At 33.9% G+C, this 22542-nt stretch overlaps 1 protein-coding gene and 1 long non-coding RNA gene across 2 annotated transcripts in view; both read right to left on the bottom strand.

Annotated features, from left to right (window-relative positions):
* Positions 1-22542, bottom strand: part of MACROD2 (mono-ADP ribosylhydrolase 2) — a 2023701-nt gene that overhangs the window by 1972175 nt on the left and 28984 nt on the right. The gene's annotated exons all lie outside the window — the stretch shown is intronic.
* LOC122215832 lies at positions 13327-22458 on the bottom strand. The gene is made up of 3 exons (XR_006200566.1): positions 22331-22458; positions 15020-15119; positions 13327-13989 (listed from the first exon to the last, which is right to left on the bottom strand). It is a non-coding gene; the product is annotated as an uncharacterized LOC122215832 (long non-coding RNA).

Here is a 22542-nt window from a genome sequence, read left to right as displayed (position 1 = left end):
CCCACTTCCATACCAAAGCCATTTCTTCACCTTCCTCAACTTCCCTTGAGGACTCTTCTTTTTTATTTTTGCTTGTATGAACAATACTGCTAAAGAACATTCTTGAGCATGTTATCATATACACACATGCAAGGCTATCATGATGATATATACCTGGAAATGGAAGCATAGAGTCATTGAGTATTCATGGATTTAGTACCAACAAGCTTTCTCAAGTGGTTGTACCAATTTATACTTCAACTTAATGAAGTATAATTGAAGGCTCCTTTCCAGTCTTCTACAGTCTGGCTTCTGACCCTATTAATCCACTCAACAAGCTCCCGAAAGACTTACATATTGTCAAATCCAGTGACCACATTTCTGTTCCAATCTCAAGTTTTTTACAAGTATTCAACAGAAACAACTATTCTTTTTGAAATACATCCTTTCCTTAGCTCCCATAACCTTTTATTGTCCTAGTTTTCTTCCTTTCTCACTAGTCACTCCTTCCAGTCTCTTTTGCTGGCTCTTGCTACCACCTCAAAATGTTAAAGATCCCCAAGTCTCAGTCCTGAGCTCCTTTTCTTTTCTCCATACATGTACTCAATCTGGGAATTTCATTCAGTCCCATGGTTTTAATTACCAAAAATGTTAATGGCTCCCAAAATTATCATCTTCAGCCCACATATCCTGAGATCTTTTATCAGGAAATTGTTCTACTTTTTAAATATATTTTAATTCCATCTACTTCTTTCCATTTCCATTGATTCCACCTGGCCCAAGTCACTATAAACCACTAACCTGGACTAGCTGGTCGCCATTTCCATTTTTTATCCTCCCCACCTCCTACAATCCATTCTCAGCAACCAGAGTAATCCTTCTAAAATGGAAGTTTGCTCTCCTGTTGAAAATACTTCAGTGGCTTTGTGACAGACATTACTACTAACTGTCCCCTGGTATTTATTATCCATTTCTTCTGTTTAGTAATAACCCACACAAACAAGTTTTAACAGGGTACAAGGCCAACCAGCGGGGGACTATACTTCAAAACCTCTCATGCTACTAAGAATGGCCATGTGAATAAGTAAGGACTAGAAATATAAGTGGAAGCTATACTTGAAAAGGAAGTTACTAGTCCTTCATTCCCTCTTTCTAAAGTTAGAGACATGGACGTATAGATGGTAAGTTGGCTTAGACCATAAAGAGAGGAGTAACACTTTACGAGATGGTTAAAGACCAAGACAGAAGGAACTAAGATCCTTGGACAACCTTGTGGAATGGGCTTAGCTACCAATTCTGGACTGTTATTACATGAGAAAGAAACTCCTATTTTGTTGGACGACCTGTAGTTGGGTCTTTTTGCTACACAGCAATTGAACCTACAGTTTCCCGCTGTACTTGGAGTAAAGTCTAAGCTCCTTAACATGGCATGTAAAGTTCTATACAATTCAACACCAGTCATCTTTTTCCTCCCAAAACCTTGCTCCCATCCAAATGAAACTCTGCCCTAGATGTTCTTCCCCTGATTTTTATATGGCTGGACCTTTTCTATTATCAACTCAAATATCATCTCCTCAGAGAAAACTTTCCTCACTTTCTGTTTTTAATGAACCCTGCAGTACCAAGCAGGAGAGGAGTTGGGATTGGGTATGAGAACAGGCAAATAACTGACAGAAGATATTATTTACTGATATCTTCAATATGTGATAAAATTGTGATTATTATATTGTATTATATTTATGTTATGAATAACATTAATAGTATCCTAGCACTAATGAAAGATTTTTTGTTTCATGTAACTTGGACTTTTATCAAAGCATAATACACATGCCAAAAAGTTCACAAATAATAACACAATTCACTGAATTATTCCAAAGTCAGAAACCCATATAAACCACTACCCATATCAAGAAACAAAACATCACTAACACCTAAAATCCCCCGGAGGGGAGGAGGTACTTCCCAATAACTACCCATCCCTTCTCTCATCCACAAAAGTAACCACTATCTTTCAGGTCTAATTCCTTAGTTCTGCCTGCTTTTGAATTTTATATGCATGGAATCATATACAATACATAGTATTTTATGGTTGATTTCTTTCAATGAAAATATGATTTGTGTAATTTTGTTACATAGAGCTTTAATTTGTACATTCACTGCTCTACTCATTGTATTAAATATACCACAATTTATTTATCCATCTTACTGGTGATGACATTTTTGTTTCCAGGGTTTTCCTAACACAAATGATGCTGCTTTGAACAAGACTGCACTTTTAGTGGATACCTGTATGAATTCCTATTGAAATCACTGAGATATACAGGTATTTGTGTACCTAATATATATATATATATATATATATATATATATATATATATAGAGAGAGAGAGAGAGAGATCTAATGTATATATATAGAGAGAGCTATCTCTAGAGACTTTATACATATATAGAGAGAGAGACCTAATGTATATATAGAGAGCTATCTCTAGAGACCTTATACATATATATATATATATATATATATATATAGAGAGAGAGAGAGAGAGAGAGAGAGAGAGACCTAATATATATAGAGATCTATAGATATGTATAGATCTATCTATATATATCTGTATACACAGGGCTGCCAGAATTTTCAAGTGATTTTCCCAAATTACACTGCTAGCAGCAGTGAATATTATCCATTTTCTGTTGACACTTGGTACTGTCAATCTTTTTAACTTTAGGCATTCTAGTGAGTTTTATAATAGTATCTCATTATGATTTTATATAGCACTTCCTTGAAGAATAAATTGAGCAAGTTTTCACATATTTATTAGCCATTTGAGTATCCTCTTTTATAAACTGCCTGTTCAATTATCTTTCCCATTTTTCTGCTGGGTTATCTGTCTTTTTCATACTGATTTATAGAAGTTCTTACATAATATGGACAAAATGCCTTTGTTAGATACATATGCTGCAAGTATCTTACATTCTTTGGTTTGCTTTTTCTCTCTTTCATTGTATGTTTTGATGACAGAAGTTCTTGTCAATGGTCCAACTTATCATTCCCTTCATGTTAGTAAGTTCTGTGTTCTGCTTAAGAAATATTTTCTTGCCTTAAGATATGAAGATATTCTCTTATAATGTCCACTAGAGACTTCATTTTTTAACTTTTCACATTTAGATCTTCAATCAATGTGCATAGTGGGAAGCAGATATCAAGTTTAATTTTTTTCCTATTTGGGTAACCAAACGACCAGCAACATTAAAAAGGTTAATTATTTTTAAGTGACGAAAAGTAAAACCCACTTTGAAGATATCAATTACAAATATTTAAGCATCAAATAACACAGCACTGAAACATGTTGGGAAGAATGAAAAAATGACAAACACACAACAATCATGCAAAACTTTAATATAATTCGCATAACCATATGACAGTCAAAATATAGATGGGATGTAAATACATGTAATAAAGCCAATAAATAATATACCAAACTGCCTACCCCACAGAGGACTCACCTTATTTCTCAGTGTCTGGGGAGCATTTTAAATACTGATCTTACACGTATCACAAGAAAAAAAATCTCAAAAAAGAGAAATTGTAGTTACCTTATTGTCTGGTCATATTATAATAAACCTAGAAATTAATACCTATATTTTACACACTTAATTTTCATAATTTTAAAAATACCCTCTTAAATAATTTAGTTCAAGGAGGAAATCACAGCTGTATTTATAAAACACTTAAAAATATCAAAAACAGTACCTATCAAACCATATGGGACTTCGTCAAAGCTCTAATTAGAAGCAAATTTAGAATAATGAAAGCCTCCATAAAAAAGAAATAAAAATAAATGGGGATGTTAAATTATTGGAAAGGAAAACCTAAAAGAGGCAATATAGGTAATATTATATATTTTTTCAATTGGAGAGCAGAAAAACAAAAGAAGTGAAAATAATTCTAGTGCTTTAAAAATATTAATAAACATTCCTCCACCCTAATTAAATATTTAAAAATAGAAAGGAAAATACAAGACATAAAATTGGTAATGATAAAAAGACTCAGATAAGGAAGAGATCAAATGTTATAATGAAATCCTATATATAACTGTTTGCTAATACATTTTTAACTGAATAAAATTGACAATTTTTAAGGAAAAACAAATTATCATATTATCAAAAACCTGAGGGGCGCCTGGGTGGCGCAGTCAGTTAAGCGTCCGACTTCAGCCAGGTCACGATCTCGCGGTCAGTGAGTTCGAGCCCCGCGTCAGGCTCTGGGCTGATGGCTCGGAGCCTGGAGCCTGTTTCCGATTCTGTGTCTCCCTCTCTCTCTGACCCTCCCCCGTTCATGCTCTGTCTCTCTCTGTCCCAAAAAAATAAATTAAAAAAAACGTTGAAAAAAAACCTGAAAAGACCAGTAACTATGCAAGAAATTGGAAAAACTATCAAATACATACCTCTATGAAACGCTATGGGTAAAATCTAATTATATCATGTATTATCCATTTGCAATCTGTATAATATCAGAGAAACTTCTGTAACACACTCCAGGGCTCCTATTAAGAAGTGTTACCCATTTATTTAATTATTCATTCATTTAGTCATTCAACAATATTTATCTAATGAGGATCCTGTATGTACTGGACTCTGCTAAATACTAGAGATATAAACATGCACAAGCAAAATATGATCCCTGGACTCTAGAAGTTATAAAACAGGGACATGTAAATAGGCAATGACAATAGATATTTTATAACAAGAGAAGTCAGAGGGGAAAAAAAGAGAACTGACCTCTAGCCTAACCAATGAGAATGGGAAGAAGAGGGTACAAGAGAGAACTGGAATATGGTGAACACCTATACTCTTTGCAATGTCAGATGTCACAAAAAGACATTTTCATTCATTCCTCTGAAAATCTCTGGACAGGTAACTTGCCCTGTGCACAGGCTGGTAACTAGAAGTGTAAGGATTCACACCCAAATTTTTTGTCTCCAAAGCTCCTGGGTTTTTCCCTTTAAAGGAAAATAAGAAGTCTAAGTGGCTATAACACATACACACACATACACACATTCAACTGAGGAAGGATAAAAGAGAACACAAACCCAAGAGCATCAAAAAGGTGGGGGGGGGGGGGGGGGGGAGGGGGCGGTGGTGGGAAGGGGACGAGACTTTTCAACAAGATAATTAATGCATTTTTGGATGCTATCGCTAGAGGGCGGCATTACAAAGACTATGAATAACTTCTAACTACTAAATCAATAGGGGAAAAAAGGACTAGGGTAAAACTAAAGCATTTCAATGTTTAAGCTCATTTTTAAGTACTAAAAAGATGTTTTCCTATGGTTGAATAAATTTTAGAATGTCTAAATCATGTATAAGACAAGAAAAGAAATGCAGGTTTTTCTTTTTTAACATGAGGCATGTAGAAAATATTTCCTTGGAGTTTCATAGAACAAAGATTACTTGTAACACCAGTGAAGACAGATGAATAAGCCCATAAATACAAAAACTCATTTTCTAAATTAACTATAACAAAGCTAGAACAAAGCAGCTTGTCAGTGTAAAAAAATCACATCTTTTATATTCTTGCTTTTGTCAGCATATTAATAAAATTAATTTATCCCAAATAGAAAAATTTTCAGACAGGCAGAATTAGACCATTCAGTTAGAAACAAGCTTTGAGAAAGGATCTTTAACAAATAGCAAAAGGAGACAAAGAATTCTTCTGAAAGAAAATCATTATCTGCACTGTGTTACCTCCTAGTCACCCCATAATCCAGTTTTCTAGGTTGTAGCCCCACTGAAGTTGCTCTGGACAAATTTGCCAGTTGTTGCTCTGTACTAAATATGAAAAACACTCTGCATTCTTTGTTTCTGCACCTCTTTGTAGCAACTGACACAAATTGAACAGTCTTCTTTAATGCAACCCTGATTCCTCATCTCTAGCACAGCCAAACCACCACTCCCTTTTACCATCAATAGGATTCTGTTGGTCCTTTCACTGACCATTGTTAAAAGTTTAGAACTCCTTGGGGCTTCCTATCAGGCCTCTTCTCTTAGAACTTTTTTCCTTAGAGAATCTTCACTACAGAGAGGGCTTTCCAAATCTCATTCTCCAGCCCCATTCTGACAACCGTTACAGTAGTCATCTCTAGATATTCTACAAGCATCTCGAATCCACACATCCAAGCCTAACTCTTCACTTTTCACCAAAAGTGTGATTCCTCGTATATCCCCCTTGCCCTTTAGTGGTTAATACAAACCAGTCAGTCACTCAAGACAGAAAATCTACTTCCAAATAATTTATTTCTGTCACCATTGCAATTGCCTTGGTTTTGACTGGAAATTACAAATTTAAGGGTGTTTTAATTGGCAATACAACGGTATTTAAAATTTTGAATGTGGATTCCTTGTGTGAGAGAGGGGAATATGTGCTTCATTTCCTTTCACCACAAAACCCGCCTCTCTTGAAAACCTCATGCCAGTGCCACTTCTCACATTCATCTTACCGGCCTTATATAACTTAAAGGAGTTTTGGGCTTAATTATTTGGACTTAAACCACCATCTAAGACTGTCTACCTAAAACTCAAGTCCCACATTTTACCTCTCTCCAATTCATCCTTCACACTGATACTAGAATATTACCTCTAAAATGCAAAGTGTGAGACTAACCACTTCAAGTGCCCCTCCCTTCATTATCTGCAGGTTAAGGGGTCACACATGGCCAAGACTTATGTTCAGATACCTGCTTGGCTCTGCAGCCTCCTGTAAGCAAGATTTTCTTAAAATGAAAGTCTGATATCACTCAAGCCCCACAGAATAAAGGCAAAACTCTTAAATAGTCTATAATCTTGCTGTTGGAAGTGTGGTTAGGGGGCAAGCAACATTAGTATCACTTGGGAGCATTACCTCACCTACTGAACATAGACAGGGTCCTACCCCTGAATTACTGCATCAGAATCTGCATTTTCTTCCAGTATAATTAACATAGTGTATTACTTCCAGGTGTACAATATAGTGATCCAATAATGCTATACATTACTCAGTACTCATCACAATAAGTGTACTCTTAATCACCTTCACCTATTTCACCCGTACCCCCACCCAGCTCCTCTCTGGTAACCACCAGTTTGCAGAATCTGTATTTTAGTAGGCAATTCACATGCATATTAATTTGCTTATCATAAAAAGGCACTAGTCTGAGACCTATCATTAGATGGTCTCTGACTCCTTCTGCTACTGCCTCACCTGCCACTCACCCATAGGGAGTTCACAACCCTTAGAAATGATCAATAGAACTAGAACTCCATAGGTCTTTTAAGTCTTACATCTTTTTTTTTTTTTTTTTCCTACTTCCTGGTGTTCATCTACCCACTCCCAAACTGAGTCTCTCCTTTTAGGTCTTAGCTTTATTATCATCTTTTCTATAAAGTCCTCCCAAACACATCCCCTTCTCCTTTGTCCCTATAGTCTCATCAAGGACTACATTTTGTTTTGTAATTCTAAAAAATCCTAGATCCTAGATGTCAGAATTTTTATCTCATTCAACGCTGTATTCCAAGTACCAGAAACAAAGCTAAAAGGACTGAAAAACTGTTAGCTGAATTAAACTGTAGATGAGAGTCAACAGTCCTGATAGAGTAGATTGGTGTTTTCTAATCTGAGCAAGGTCAGTTTCTACACTGAGGAATAAACACATTTTTCCTTTACTGTTATAACAAAAATAGAAGTAAACAAATGAAAGGTACACTCAGAGATCCTATTTCAAAAAATAATCTGGTGAGGATTCAGGCAATTTTATCTGAAGAAAGATTAATAATTCAACTAGAAAGCATTGCCAAATGGAAGAGTTACCCTGAGCTACTTCTGGCAATATGAAAATTCATCATACAAAGGAATCATTTGACAAGATTATTTGTACAAGTTTCAAGGTAGGAGTAAATTGCTACCTTGGATAATAATTGTGAATGCCTGATTATGTATACAGTTGTGGGGGTGGGAGTGGGAGGAGGTGGTTAGAATCTTTACCACCATGAGCAGTTTAACTTTCACAAAGTGGATCTACACAATGACCAGGTAGTAATTTAGAAACCAAAGTTGTTTGTACCAGTGAAAAAGTAGGAGTACCATTGAAAGGTGATTATTTCTTTTAGAGAAAAAAAAAAAAAAGTAAGGTTTATAAATCCTCTGCTTGCAAAATAATGAAAAGGAGAAGAGTGTCTGAGTGTTCAATTGGCTGTTCTTGAAAAATGGATTTGTAGATAATACAATTTCACTACCTCACTTATCCTGATTTTAAGGTAAAATGTGCCTGAATGGAAGACTGAAAGAATTTACCTTAAGATTTAGGAGATTGTGTTTGATTATTTTTTAACAGCTATACTAATATATAATTTATGTATCAAATCCACTTGCTTATGTTACCAAATGAGGAACAAAGTGAATCCTGAATAAAACATGATACTAAAAATTAATACAACTGTAACAGGAGAAACACCTACAACCAATGGTTAACCATTAACCAATGGTTAATAAATGACTTTTCAAGTTTTTCAATGATCAAATCTCAGAGAATTCACTCTAAATGGCATCTAATACCCAGCCTAGACACAGGATCAACAATTAAGTGTGACATCTGACAACTTGGTAAATCAGCTAATTCCAATTTTAACTCACTGTTAAAGAAAAATGTACATCTTTTACACACAGAAGAGAAGTTTCTTATTTCTTTTCAGCGATTCACCTTTTCTGTTTTGGATCTCCTCAGCTCATCAATGGTTCATAAAACCAAGTCATTTCACAACTAGGAAGTACTCATAAGTTCTCTGGCTAAGGAAAGGGAACCAAAAGGGAAGTTTATTGAGTAAAGAAACAAAAGAAAAAAAAATTAAAAAAAAAGAAAAAACTCACATATGCTTAAAAAAGAAGAGATTGCCAGGGTCAGGAGATGGACAGTATAGAATTTCTTTCTTCTTAACTAGAGTAGAAATGGGAACTTTAAAACTGATGACATCTCCACCATAACAACTATGTCCCATGCCCACTGTTTCATCCATTTTTAGATTCCAACTCTTATTTCAAATTGATCAATTAACTCAACACTTATTAAGCACTTACTAATTGCCAAGCACCATGCTAGATGAAATAAAAGAACAGTACGTAAAAAAGTTCTTTAGGAACCTAAGATAGAGAATAATTTTTCAATATATATCTCAATACTTTCTCTCAGGACCTACCAGGATTTTTTCTGCCAATATTTAATAAGGACATACAAAATATCAAGTTAAAAAGTTTTTTAGAAACCCAAGGTATAGAATAGTTGTTCAACACATATCATACATTTTCTAATCTCTCAGGACCTACCAGGATTCTTTCTACCAAAATTTAATGAAGACATGCAAAATAGCAGGTATAATACAATGAAAATTAAGGCAGCTCATCTACCCTAGATAAGTTTTCAATGTAGTGAGTGAGACAGAAAAGTTAAGTAGCCAATTACAATAAAGTCCAAGAAGTGCTTTGGATAATCCTCTACACAGAGTAAGGACAGCAGAGAGCAATGAGGCTGAAGAAGTAATCACAACAGCAGCTAACACTATGTGCCAGGCAAAGTCTAGGCACTTTCACAGATGTAAAATTCTCTCAATGATCCGAGAAGGGAGGTGATTATGATCACCCCCTTTTAACAAGCTGAGGGATCCCAAGGAAGTTTATGCTTCCTAGAGATCACACAATAATAAGAGTGGAGCAGGAATATTAACCAAGGTTATATGCTTCCAAAGATCTTGCAGGATCATAAAGAGGCACTTTGTATGAGCTTATTCCCTTTTAAAAGAAAAACTTTTTAAAGGGTAGGCAGCCAAGATTGATTTCATCAGATTTATCTTTAGAAAAAGTGTTTTGAGAATGGTATGTATAATAGGCAGCAAGATCTTTAGGCAGGTAGGCAAGTTATGAGACTGCCATTATAAACCAAATAAAAAATGTTCAGAGCCTGACCTCATGACAGAAGCACCAAAAAAATAAGACATTAAAAAAAAAAACTTTAATAATTTAGGAAGGTGTTAGAAGAAGGTGTTACTGGAAAGTAGTAAATGATAACTTGAGGTAACTGGACAGATGGGTGGATCATTCTCCAAAATAAGGTTAAAAGGTGAATAGGCTCAAAAGAAGATAAGCAGTTTAGTTTGGACCGAGTTAGAAACAAAAGTGAAATAATACCTTATGATCATACATTGAGGTCTCAACGATGAAATAATTTTGGGTATTTTCAGAGCCACTTATTAAAAAAGTTAACTTATCTGTAAAAATCTCCTGATTGAATTTGGAAATTGTCACATTTTTCCTAAATTTTTGTATGTCTTATATATTTCCACATCTCATCATATACTACTGGCAGAGTCAGTCAAATCATCTAGTAAAATCATTTCAATTGCCTCTCTCAGTTAAACAGAAATACTGCTATTTGCAAAACTGGCAATTCCCACTGCACCTGGCATAAGCAAATGATTTGCAAAGTTTTTTCAACCCTTAAAACTTATAGACCCTCTAATCTTTTTTGACCAATGAACAAAATAACAATTTATGTTTGTATAAATGACATTTTTCAAAGTGTTTCTACTCACTGTCTCCAATCTTTATAATACTGTGAGTTATAATAAAAAACAAGTCTTTTGAAATATATAGGTGACAAATACAGAACCACAACTCATAAATCAGTTTACAGTTCATGCTATATACATAAACATGCTACAGACTTATTGATAATATATGAAACTGTTTGAAATTTAGAAAATACCGGGTTATACAATATTCTGACATACCTAGTTGAAATGAGAAAAATATAATAATTTAAGTTTATAACCAAATAATAAAATAATGAAACAACTTTATAATTGTTCAAGCTGAGGCCAAGAGAGTTGGTAAATACAAAAATGAAAAGAAACAGAACGTCTGCCTGCAAAACTGGGGTTCAGTGACTTGACATAATGTAAAGTTTAATGGTAAAAATTCATCTCTACTCTATAGAAATGTTTATTTTTTTCCTCCAGTAAACCGGTTAATTTTTTAAAATTCATACACAATTCCATGGGCAAAATACAAAATAAATGTAAGGCTGTTGTCTCCTTCAGTATCAGTAGAGCTAACTCCCTGACACTTCCATATCTCTTAACTGTCACTTCGTTGTATTTTAAATTGTTATATTTTAAAACTTGTATCATAAAAATCATAATGTTGGGAACTTTCGGTGGCTCAGTCAGTTGAGAGTCTGACTCTTGACTTTGGCTTAAGTCATGATCCCAGGGTCATGGGATCAAGCCCAGTGTGGAGCCTGCTTAAGATTCTCATTCATTCTCATTCCCATTCTCTCTCTGTCCTCCCCCCACCCTCATCCTCTCCCCCGCTCACGCTCTCTCTATAACATAAAAAAATCAATAAAAAATAAATATAAATAAAAATCATGATGTTAACTGTGCAATCCTAAAACAGCCCTAGGTATTTGGTACTGTAATAACTTTCCTTCTGTAGCAGTAATCAGGTCATAAAGAAAAAATATTCTAATATTCTAACTGACCAAAGTAATGTCCAACTTCACATTTACATGTATTACTATATTAACTCCACCACCCCAAAAAAGAGGAAGCTATTCATTTTTGTTGGTAAATGAACCATTTTAGAATCAATTTTCCATTATGTAGGAATTCTTTATTATGTAATCCTGTTTCCAGGAGAGCCCTTAGTATGTATAAATCCAAACTCCCTTATCTTACAGTTGGGTAATCATAGGCTCTGAAAAATTTTGATCTGAGCAAGGTTCACAATGCCTGGTTCTAGTCAGTGTATTCTCCAGCATGGTATTCAATTAACATTCATCTTTTTTCCTCAGTATACTGTTGTATGCTTCTCTTTTGCCTGCTCGTTTCTAATAATGCTAGAGAGAAAGGATAAAAGTAAATTCAATTCAAGCGTCTCGAATGCTGAGGCTGAGGAGAGAAAGCAGGTTCAAAATAAACTAGTTCCTATGATAAGAATTTTAATCACATTTCAAATGTTCATACTAACAATCACTCTTGTTATCTCATTAAGGTAAACCTGGCTTCTATCTTGGTGTTCCCAAGAATCATAATCAATGCTGCATCCTCCTTAATTCATTTCACAATAATGGCAAAGTATGTAGGTTACTGACCACTGTAAGCATGGTTTCTAATCACTATTCTATCAAGTTATAATAAAACTGCATGTAAATACTTTTTCCATATTTCTTAAACTCTTCCTCATAAATGATAAAAGTAACATTTTTGCTAAAATCAATGTAATAATTAAAAAATATGAAAAGGAAAAACAGATCACCTTTATTCCTTCTTTATCCTCTATCCCATGTATCAATATAATTATACCTTTTTTACTTCAAATATATACACAATATATTATAAAAAGTTTTTTTAAATAGAATACTGAATTATGTTTTCCTCACTTATTAAAATATCAGACATTCCTTAAAATGAAGAGAGAAACTATTTTTTTAAGAGCTCCACAATGTTCCACTGTAATCATTCTCCTTCTTGATGTATTCCCTAGCTTTTTGCCACTATAAGCAATGCAGTAATAAACATGCACAATTTACTATGTCAGTTTGAAATAAAGTGATACCCTTATATATACACACACAATCACTCTGCATTAATAAGAAAGCACTCTTAAGAGAATCCAATGTATGAGAAGGACTTTTAATCAAGAAATCCTCTGGAGAAGGGCTGAAGAGAACACTTTCTTGACTATCAAGATATTTATGTTCAAAATGGCCCACAACCTGTTTAAAAGTCCCTAAAATAAGGAAAAGACTGTAGAATCAGAAACAAAGTTTGTAATTCATATCACTGCCTGGAAACCGAAACAACTACATATAAGTTCAAAAACAAAGTCCTCCTCTTCCAAAGAAAAGCTGCCTAATAGAGTATGATTACATAATTTTTAAAAAAGTAAAAAATTTTAAATTTAATTTTAAAAACACACACAAGCCAAATCCATAGGATGCTTCCTATACATCATATATAAACATTTAATTTTCAAATATCGAGATAAAACTGTCATTTGGGTTCAGGGTTTATAACAAAACAAAGCTCAATATTTAGTAGAAAATTAATATAAGATCAGTATCCATATTACAACATATTTACTATTTTAAATTTTTTATTTTGACATATACAGAGAAAAAGGTCTGCTAAAACCTCAAGGAAAACAGAAAATCATGATTACACACAGTAACATAAATACCATAAATAACATTAAGTGTAAAAAATAAAATTTCAGTTTTATCAAGCAGTCTCTGGATATCAAATTGGATAAAAATGGCCACAATATGATTAGGAATCATTAAATTTCATATTTAAAATCTAATATTTATTGATTTAAAAAAAACCCTAAATGGTTGGTGTTAAACACTACAGAATTATAAAATACAAGTGGCATATCCTGCAAACCTCTATTTATAATTTTAAAAAACCTATAAATATGATAAATATTTATATTTATTTATGGTAAATAAACAGATTGTACTTTTTAGGTTTTGGCAAACACTATACACTTTCATCCATCCTTGGAAGTACTGCTAACAGAAGCAATAGTACCATCATTCTCAGAGGACAAAGGGGTGGTTCTGAATGTGAGAAGAATTTATGAGAACTGCACACAGCAGAAACAAATTCCTGGGACTAAAGCATCAACTGTTTTTCCATATTAGTAGATGGCCAGCATTTTTGCATCAAGACCCACAAAATTCAGTCATTTCTTAACTTTCTCCCTTCTCAACTCTCCTTGTTCACCCAATGAAGTCCTGTTGGTGTTACACAGCAAAAATATATGCATCTATGACCCTTCTGGTCTGTGTGCCTTCTCTCACAGTATTTCTTTTTCCTTCTTCAAAAAACATTCTTTTCAAAGGAGTCTTCAGTGAGTCTCTCTTGATTCCAAACAGACTGACAGGCAAGATGACATAAAAGAGCTCTTTTCTTAGTGCCAAGCTAGAAAAAATAAAAATAAAAAAAGAGAAAATAATACAAAATTCTTAAGAGCAACATTTCTTATTTTCATTGAAACAAAAAAGAAAGAAAGTAACAATATGCTCTCATTTCACTTACTTTATCTTGGCCAATTTTATAGACATACCTTTGTTCATATCTACTTACTTGTTATAGGTATATGTTCCAACCACTCTATGTTTTCAAAAACAACTCCCCCCCCGCCATACTCATACATACTTTTTACATAATCATTTTAACAGCACAACAGTATCATAAACCATCAGAATTATAACTGAAGATACCATTTCTAAAACTTCAACAGTATCTAGAAAATCTCTATGAAATTCCCTGACATATGGTTTGAAGAAAAAGATCTTTTCAATAGATCTTTTAAGCTGCACTAGAACTAGAGCTATCTTGGAAGTCATTCACTGAGCTCTTGACACTTAAGTCTCTGCTATTCTAAAGAAAAATCAAGACTTTAAGACTTAAGTAGTTAATTAACTGGAGCCCCTTAAGTTCACAGCAGTGTTAAACATCTTTGTTCAGGAGAAATAAATCAGTGTCAAATGGTTAAATAATCAATTAACATAACCGAAGAAAAAATCATCAACAATTACAAATAAAAATTTCAAGCATATACTCAAAGTATTTAAAACTCAATACAGTCCATAGATCGAAACACTTTCCATTAGTGTCTAAAAGCTGCGGCTAGCTAATACTATTATGTCAGCATGCTAAATGTTCCTGGTGAATCTTACTACCATAGAAGTTTGTGATTCAAAAACTCTAATCCAATTTCCTTTGTTGTGAAGATGACAGCAACAGTTGTGCATGGGCAGAAAAAGAAGAGACAGAAAGATGCTAATATTCTTTCCTAATTCTTCTACCATCCTTACAAAGAAGAAAACTGCTCCACCCCAACCCACCCCTCTCCCACCCCCATTAACCACTCCCCACTCCTTCAAGAAAAAGAATTATTTTATCCAATAAAAACACAGCAACCAAATAAAATATATAAGAAGAATACCTGTAAGACTTTTCTTCCCATAATTTGTCCCAGGCAAGGATCCTCAGGCACTCTGTCCCATGTCATCCTCCACCACTTCTTCAACCATTAGAGATGCATCCTGAATGATGGTGGAGGGTTCAGAAGTTTATAGTAGATGTGGCATACTGAGATCAAGGATCATATCCATGTCCTCACAAAAAAGATGGGGCCTCTCAGGTGGTCCAGAACACATTCCACACCTCTTTGATTATACTCGTGTTACTATGCTGATATTGAGCAAGTCCTACTCTCAACTCAAAAAATCCCACCAGGATATATCTCAAAATCTTGAATATGTCATTCTTATTGTTCCCTTACTATTATTTACACCCTACATCAGTCTACAAAAGATGTTGGATACTATCCTTTTAATAAAGAATACCCAGATGATATCCTTATTTTAAGTTACTCTCTACATATATACTATTTCTCATAAAATCCATATGCAATGAAGGAATCAGCCATCCCCACCCTGATACTCTGGGTGAAAAAGCAGGTTCAGAGAACTGTGTGAAGATACATTTTTGAGAGTCTGGAAATAGCAAGGGAAGGAGATGTTTGTTGTGAAAAAAACAAGATTGTATGTTACAAAGAACTATGGACTTGAGACTATGTATAAATTAGAATGGTTTAGGTAATCACTGCTACCCTCACATTGCTCTCTTTTCTTCTCCAATTTTTAGTGGTTTATTTTTTAAATAAAAACATGCTCCTTATAAAATGTTATGTTTTAAGAAAAATGAAAAGTATTCTATGATTCCTCCATCATTTTCTCAACAGGAAACCATTATTATTTCATATCCGTTCATCTTTCTTGCACATATTTGAACATGCATATGATTTATGACCACAGTATATTATACATACTGCATACTGCTCTCAAAAGTTCTCTTCTTCACTTGATGTAACTTGACCATCTTTTCAATCATTATACATCACCCTCACTCATCTTTTGTAATATTCATGTAACACTCCCTTGCATTTAGGTATTATGCTCTGTTTTTTGTGGGTTTTTTAAATCATTCTTTCCTCTCCTCCTATCTCCTCTGGAAATTTGAAATAGTTCCATGCTCCTAGTTCCATGCACCATGGATTTGCTTAAACATCTGCTCATATTTTCAATCTCCATTTTTTTACCTTTAGGTTCTAATGTGTTTCCCCAAACTTTCTTCTAAAGCATTAATAAAGCTTTCAGCCCCTCCTTTGAATTTCTTTTAACAGATTTTTTTGTTTCTGAGAACACTGCAGACTGTTTCTTTCAGAACAGCCAGATTTATTTTTTTCAGCAGTTTATCCTCTTAAATCTCTCGGTAGATATGAATTACATTTAAGTTCCATCTACTTCTTGCATCATTCCCATTCTCCCCAAGTCAGTTTTTCTCTTATTTCATCTTCTATTTGTGCTGCTGGTTTTCTGGTGATCTTTGGTGTCCCAAATTTATGAATGGTGTTCCAGAGCTATCTAACTAGCCTGGGTTTCTGCTTTCAATCTATAAGGTTTCTCTCTCTCTCTCTCTCTCTCTCTCTCTCTCTCTCTCAAGGCATCTTAACTAAGAGCGGATTTCAGGCTGAATGTGACTGAATGTGAGGATATCAAGAAGCACATCTTAATGATGTGTGATCATAAAGCAGGTTATGGGCTAGCACACCCAAGACTGCCAACATAAGGAAGACTTTACTTGTAGGGTGGAATGTTTTAGTGTATTTCACTCAAGTGGAACCATTTTGCCTTTCCCTTTTCTCTACTTTGTGTTCTTGGTAGAGTTGCAGGCTCTGCTCTGCTATTCCATCCAACCCCAACACACATATCAAAAGTTTTCTCCAGAATCCTCTTCTGCAGAACAGAAGCCACATGTTATCCTACAAATAAATACCCCTGCTAACAATCATTCTATATTAAATGAGGAAAGGCTGAGCCCAGCCCAGGAGTTTTTAAATTAGTTACTCTGATGATTACCCCACAGACCACTCCAATTTTTTGTTAACACAAATGCAGTTTTTTGAGGTTCACTGAGGAGAAACTTCTTCTCACTTTCAGTTGCATTTTTCTCTGTTTTTCTTTCTCTGTCCCTTTCATTCCATCTGCTTTTTGTTTTCAGGGAATTCTCCAAAATCTGCTATACCAACTTCACCCTGTCTTGCTGCCCAATGCTGTTACAGGCTTAATTTTATATTTTCAGTCATTTCAAACAGACATGGAAAAGGTTGGGAGAACTGATAATCTGTCATCTTCTAACAAGTCTCCTCAAATTTTCAACATGTTTTTACCTATATTTCTTCATAAATATCAAGTGAGAAGTATCTCCTTCTGTAATTCTATGAACTGAAATTCTTTGCATAGCATATTTTTACTCCCTTTCCCCCAACTCCCATCTGCTAGAGCACAGGTTTTATGATCATCAGATCTAGAAATGTGTCCCCTAGTTGTAATTTTTTTCATATCTTCTATTTTATTTGGAATATTTTAAGTTATATACTTCAAAGTACATTATTATCAATTTTTTAGACTTAAGCATTGGGTTTTCGCTTGATTGGTTTTGTCAACGTTAACAATATACCTTTTTTTCATCCAAAATCCTCTATGCTGATTCATTTTATTTTGCTTAAGTCCTTCCAAATAATATATTCATTTACTTAAATCTGTAAGAGTTACAGTTCAGAGTCTATTAGAAAGAACATATATTTTGCCTTCATACTTAAAAAATACTTCTGCCTTATACAGAACTTTTGGGTTATAATACCTTTATCTCAGAATCCCATACTATTATCTCAGAAAACTATCCTTTTATATCAGAATTCCATTGTGTCTTAGTAGTCAGTGTTACATAAGAAAAATCAGATGCCAATCTGATTCTTTTTCTATTAGGGTAAGCTTGTTTTCTCTATCTGGAAACTTCTTTTGATTCTTGGAATTGAGAAATTTTACCACTATTTGATTTTACCAGAAATTTGATTCCAGTATATCTTATTTGATAGCATTCTTCAGCACAGAAAAATTTCATTCTGCCATTTTATTATCTGCTGCTTCTGCAATGCACTGAATTTTTTTTTTACTTCTGGAATTCCTATCTCATAGATGCTGATCTGGATCTATTTTATGGATCTCAAACTGCTCTCTCATAGTGCTCAACTTGTTTTTGCTCTACAGTCTTGAGAAATCTCAATTTGACTGTCAATACTGCTAATTCTCTTTTTAAAAAATTACTGGGAAAATATTTCAGATATACAAAGGAATGTAAAATATTATTTAATAAACACCTATGTATCCACCACCCAGTTTAAGAAAGAGAAATTTTATCTTTATATCAGAAATACCTTTCTTTTCCTCCCCAAGATAACCTAAGTTTATTGTCTATCATTCATGGATTTCATCATACATTTTTATTTATATCTAGAAAACTATATACAATAGTGCTTTGCATATTTAAGCTACATATAGTAATAATACTTTATACAGTATTCTCCACTTTGCTTTCTATACTCAGCATAGTATTTCAAAATGTATCCACTGAATAGGGGTATTGCAATTCACTGATTTATTGTGATTTATAGCTAAAAGTATTTACATGGATATACCAGTTTATTTATCCACTTTCCACTTATTGGGGCTTAACATACTTCCAATTTCTCACTCTTACACGCTGTTATAAACATCCTTATCCTTGTCTCTCTAACCTTATGTGCAAATTTTTTTAAAGAAGTGTTTTTCAAACTATGTCTCATAACCCATCAATAAAGTCACATTAGTGGGTCATAGTCACAAATAACTTTGAAGAGAGGGAGAGGTGAAGGAAGAAAACAGGAAGAAAATTAACAAAGTGATAAAGCACATATATTGAAGTGTACTATATGGACCAAAAGTAAATTTTCTTTCCTGAAAATTTAATTTGAGATGTCATGGTTGGAAGAGATCAACAAACAATGCTAATGTATATACACATATATACGTATATATGTAGAATTACTGGGTTGTTGGGGAAATACACATCCAAACTTACTAGATATTGCCAAATTTCTCTCAAAAAGTGGTTATTTATATTTCTGCAAGCTATGAGTTCTCATTGTTACACATGCTCACCAACACAGTATAATCAGACTTTTACATTTTTAACTGATGCTTATCTAAAAATATATTTCAAAACCCTTCTTTTTGAGGCTTAAGATTACTTCCAATTTCTCACTCTCACAAACAATGCTGTTATAAACATTCTTATCCTTGTCTCTTTGCACTTATGTGTAAATTTTTTAAGGCAGTATTTTTCAAAATACATCTCATAACCCACCAATAAAATCACATTAGTGGGTCGTGGTCACAAATAGTTTTAAAGAGAGTTTAAATAATAAGTTTTGAATAATCTCGCCAGTTACCATTTCTAGCAAAATATTTGTTTTCTTTCAGTATTTGAAGATTGAATTCTCTGATTTCTAGCATCCATTGTTGCAGTTTAGAATTCTGTTAAAGGTCTAATTTTTTTTTATACTTTCATAGATAATCTATTTCTGCCTACTGTCAAGCTCTCTTTGTCTTTAGTCCAGTTATTTTTCTTCCTCTGGATTTACTGTTTTTTCAGCATAATGATTCACATATTTTAATTTTGGAAAATTCTCAGTCATTCCTTCTTTAGATACAACCTGTCCTCAGTCCCTTCATTCTCCTATTCTCCAAGCTCCTCATGACATCACAGAAATTATATCTTCAAAAGAAGCAATCTCTCCCCTCCAAAGAGCAAGAACAGAAAAGTAAGAAGCATATCCTTAGAGGACTCTCAAACACTATCATATGTCCAAAAGCCTCAGTTTATAGTTCCTTACCCCAGAACCCTTTTTCAGTTAATACTCTATATCCCATCAATAAACCCCCTGAAAAAAACCCTCTCCAACTCTTTAATTCATACTTCTGGTTCATCTTCTACTAAAGCATAACTGAAGAAATTTGAAGATGGAAATTAGGCTTTTTCTTTTATCATGAACAATTTATATTTCAAGTGAATTCTTTTTTGTTGTTTTTTTTTTTAACCTTTATTTTTGCTTTAAGAGAGAAAGTAGGGGCTGAGGGGGAGGGATGGGGCAGAGAGAGGGAGAGAGAGAATCCCAAGCAGGTTCCACACTGTCAGCGCAGTGCCCAATGCAGAGCTCAAACTCACAAACTGTGAGATTATGACCTGAGCCAAAACCAAGAGTCAGACACTTAACTGACTGAGCCACCCAGGCACTCCTAAGTGAATTCTTTATTATAAAAGTAAGTAGCCAAGTTACAGAAAAATTGCAATCTAAAGTTTTACAGATAGGGTATATTAACCATGCCTGAATGAAGAACAAATACAGTGATAAATCAAGACATTTAAACTAAGAATCAGAAAACCTGAGAACTATGCCAATTCTACCAACTGCTATTTTTCTTCTTCAGTTAAGTCTATATGGCAGCAAAACCAAAAGAACAAAGTATGTTCTTTCTGAATTAATTTTCTATACAGAGATATTCTCTGCTATTGGATGGCAACATAATTTTTTCTAAGAATACATTCATGTCACTTTACAAGTCAAATGACTGTTTTAATGATCATACTTAATAATAACTTAATGGCCCATTCAAGCCCTAATCTCAGTATGCAGAATGAAATTAAAGGCAATTACAGGAATATTGCTTATGTCCAAAACTATTAGATATGTGAAAAGCAGAACACTGGCGGGGCACCTGGGTGGCTCAGTCAGTTGACCATCCAACTCTTGATTTCCACTCGGGTCATGATCTCGCAGTTTGTGGGTTTGAGCCTCCAGTCCAGTTCTGCGCTGACAGCACAGTAGAACTGCTTGGGATTCTGTCTCCCTCTCCCTCTGCCCTTCCCCCCATGTGCATGCACACTCTCTCAAAACTAAAAAACATAAACATTAAAAAACACAAAACACTTGGCTACACACATTTTTAAATGAATATCATTTCTATCTTTCACCATTTAGCTCTTATATTAAAAAAGTAAACAACCATGAATTATCAGCATTCCTTGCATGATTTATATGCAGACCTGAATGCTATGAATACAATAACCTGAAGAAGCTGAAGAGGCAAGCTATTAAAAAGAATACCATGTCCAACCCCTTTATAAATTAAATAATTCCAAAGTTGTCTTTTGTATAAGTCTTAATTTTATTTAGGTTTACTTAAAAGTGGGGTTTACTAAAATAAAATCCAAAAAAATTAAGATATTTCCAAGGTTTAAAACAAGATGTATCTATGATAATATGATTCTTTTCAGTTGCCCAAAAAGATCATTGATTAACACTTTGGTATTTGGTACTTAAGCAACTGACAAAATGACGGCTCTTTCTCAACTTTACTGACCATTTTATTTTGGTTAGTTCACTAATTTCCTAACATTCCAAGACATCAAATGACTTTAAATACAATCAAGTACTCCTGAAACCTTTCCATTGAATGTACTGATACATACTATCAGGATGTCTATGGTAGAGACCATTATTGTGAAATTCTTTGCCTCTGATCTTGAGAATCATTTAGTTTCAACCTTAGAAATCTTTCTAAATGTAGAGCAATTAAATTACTTAATATTCCACCCCCACCAATCTTTTAGTAGAAAAACTGCTCTACAGGAGTACCTTTATTGTGTAGTTCCACATAGTCCCTGGTAAAAGCCCACATATACTTTAGCACTTCAGTCAGAGAAGCAAGTTCACAGAACATGCTGCCAGAAGTTGCAAAATGTAGTCCATACTCAATATATGGTCTATTTTACTGAAAACAAGTGGTGACTGATGAAAAGAAAAATCTGAAGGAGGTTTAAAAATTTTTTTTCAATAGATTTGAACTGCAAATTTGGAGCATAGGCAAAATTACAAAGAAATATAAATGATTTATTTATGCAGTGTAAAGTGGCATTCATTATACATCTACTTGAGGGGACAAAGCCTTCTTCCTCACTATATGATTATAGCTGATTTTATTATCCACAACTTTACCTTTAATAATAGTTGGTGTTTTAAAAACAAACATAATAGTATTATGAGTTATAATCCATAAAAAATTATATAACACACAGCATAAAATACATCTTCCCAAACATCAAATACAATTAATAGTAGGCATATAACATGTAAACACACAAGCAATGCTTTTCAGAAAAAAAGGCAGCATCAACAGAGAGCAAATGAAGAGGATGTAAAGCCAGAGGCCTGGGTTCAAATGCAGACTTTGCCCCTCAAAAGCAGTGTGACCCTGGGCAAGCTAATCCCTCTGTACTTCAGTTCCCTCATCTGTAAATGAGATAACTGTACCTGTTCCAGGAGGCTGTTGTGATGATTACATAAATAACATTTGTAAGGTACTTAGAAATATGTCTGGCACATATTAAGCACTTTATAAATATCTGTTAAAAAACAAAACAGGAAGAACCTTTCCTGATTCCAAGAGAATGTTTGTTTTCTTTATCATTAACCTCAAATAATTCTTAGTTCTATGGTCACTAATATTCACCCCTTATCTCCAA

This window comes from Panthera leo, chromosome A3 (assembly GCF_018350215.1).
Source record: "Panthera leo isolate Ple1 chromosome A3, P.leo_Ple1_pat1.1, whole genome shotgun sequence".
Lineage (NCBI taxonomy): Eukaryota > Metazoa > Chordata > Mammalia > Carnivora > Felidae > Panthera > Panthera leo.
Note: the sequence above shows the minus strand (reverse complement) of the source record. Positions and strands in the feature narration are given on the sequence as shown.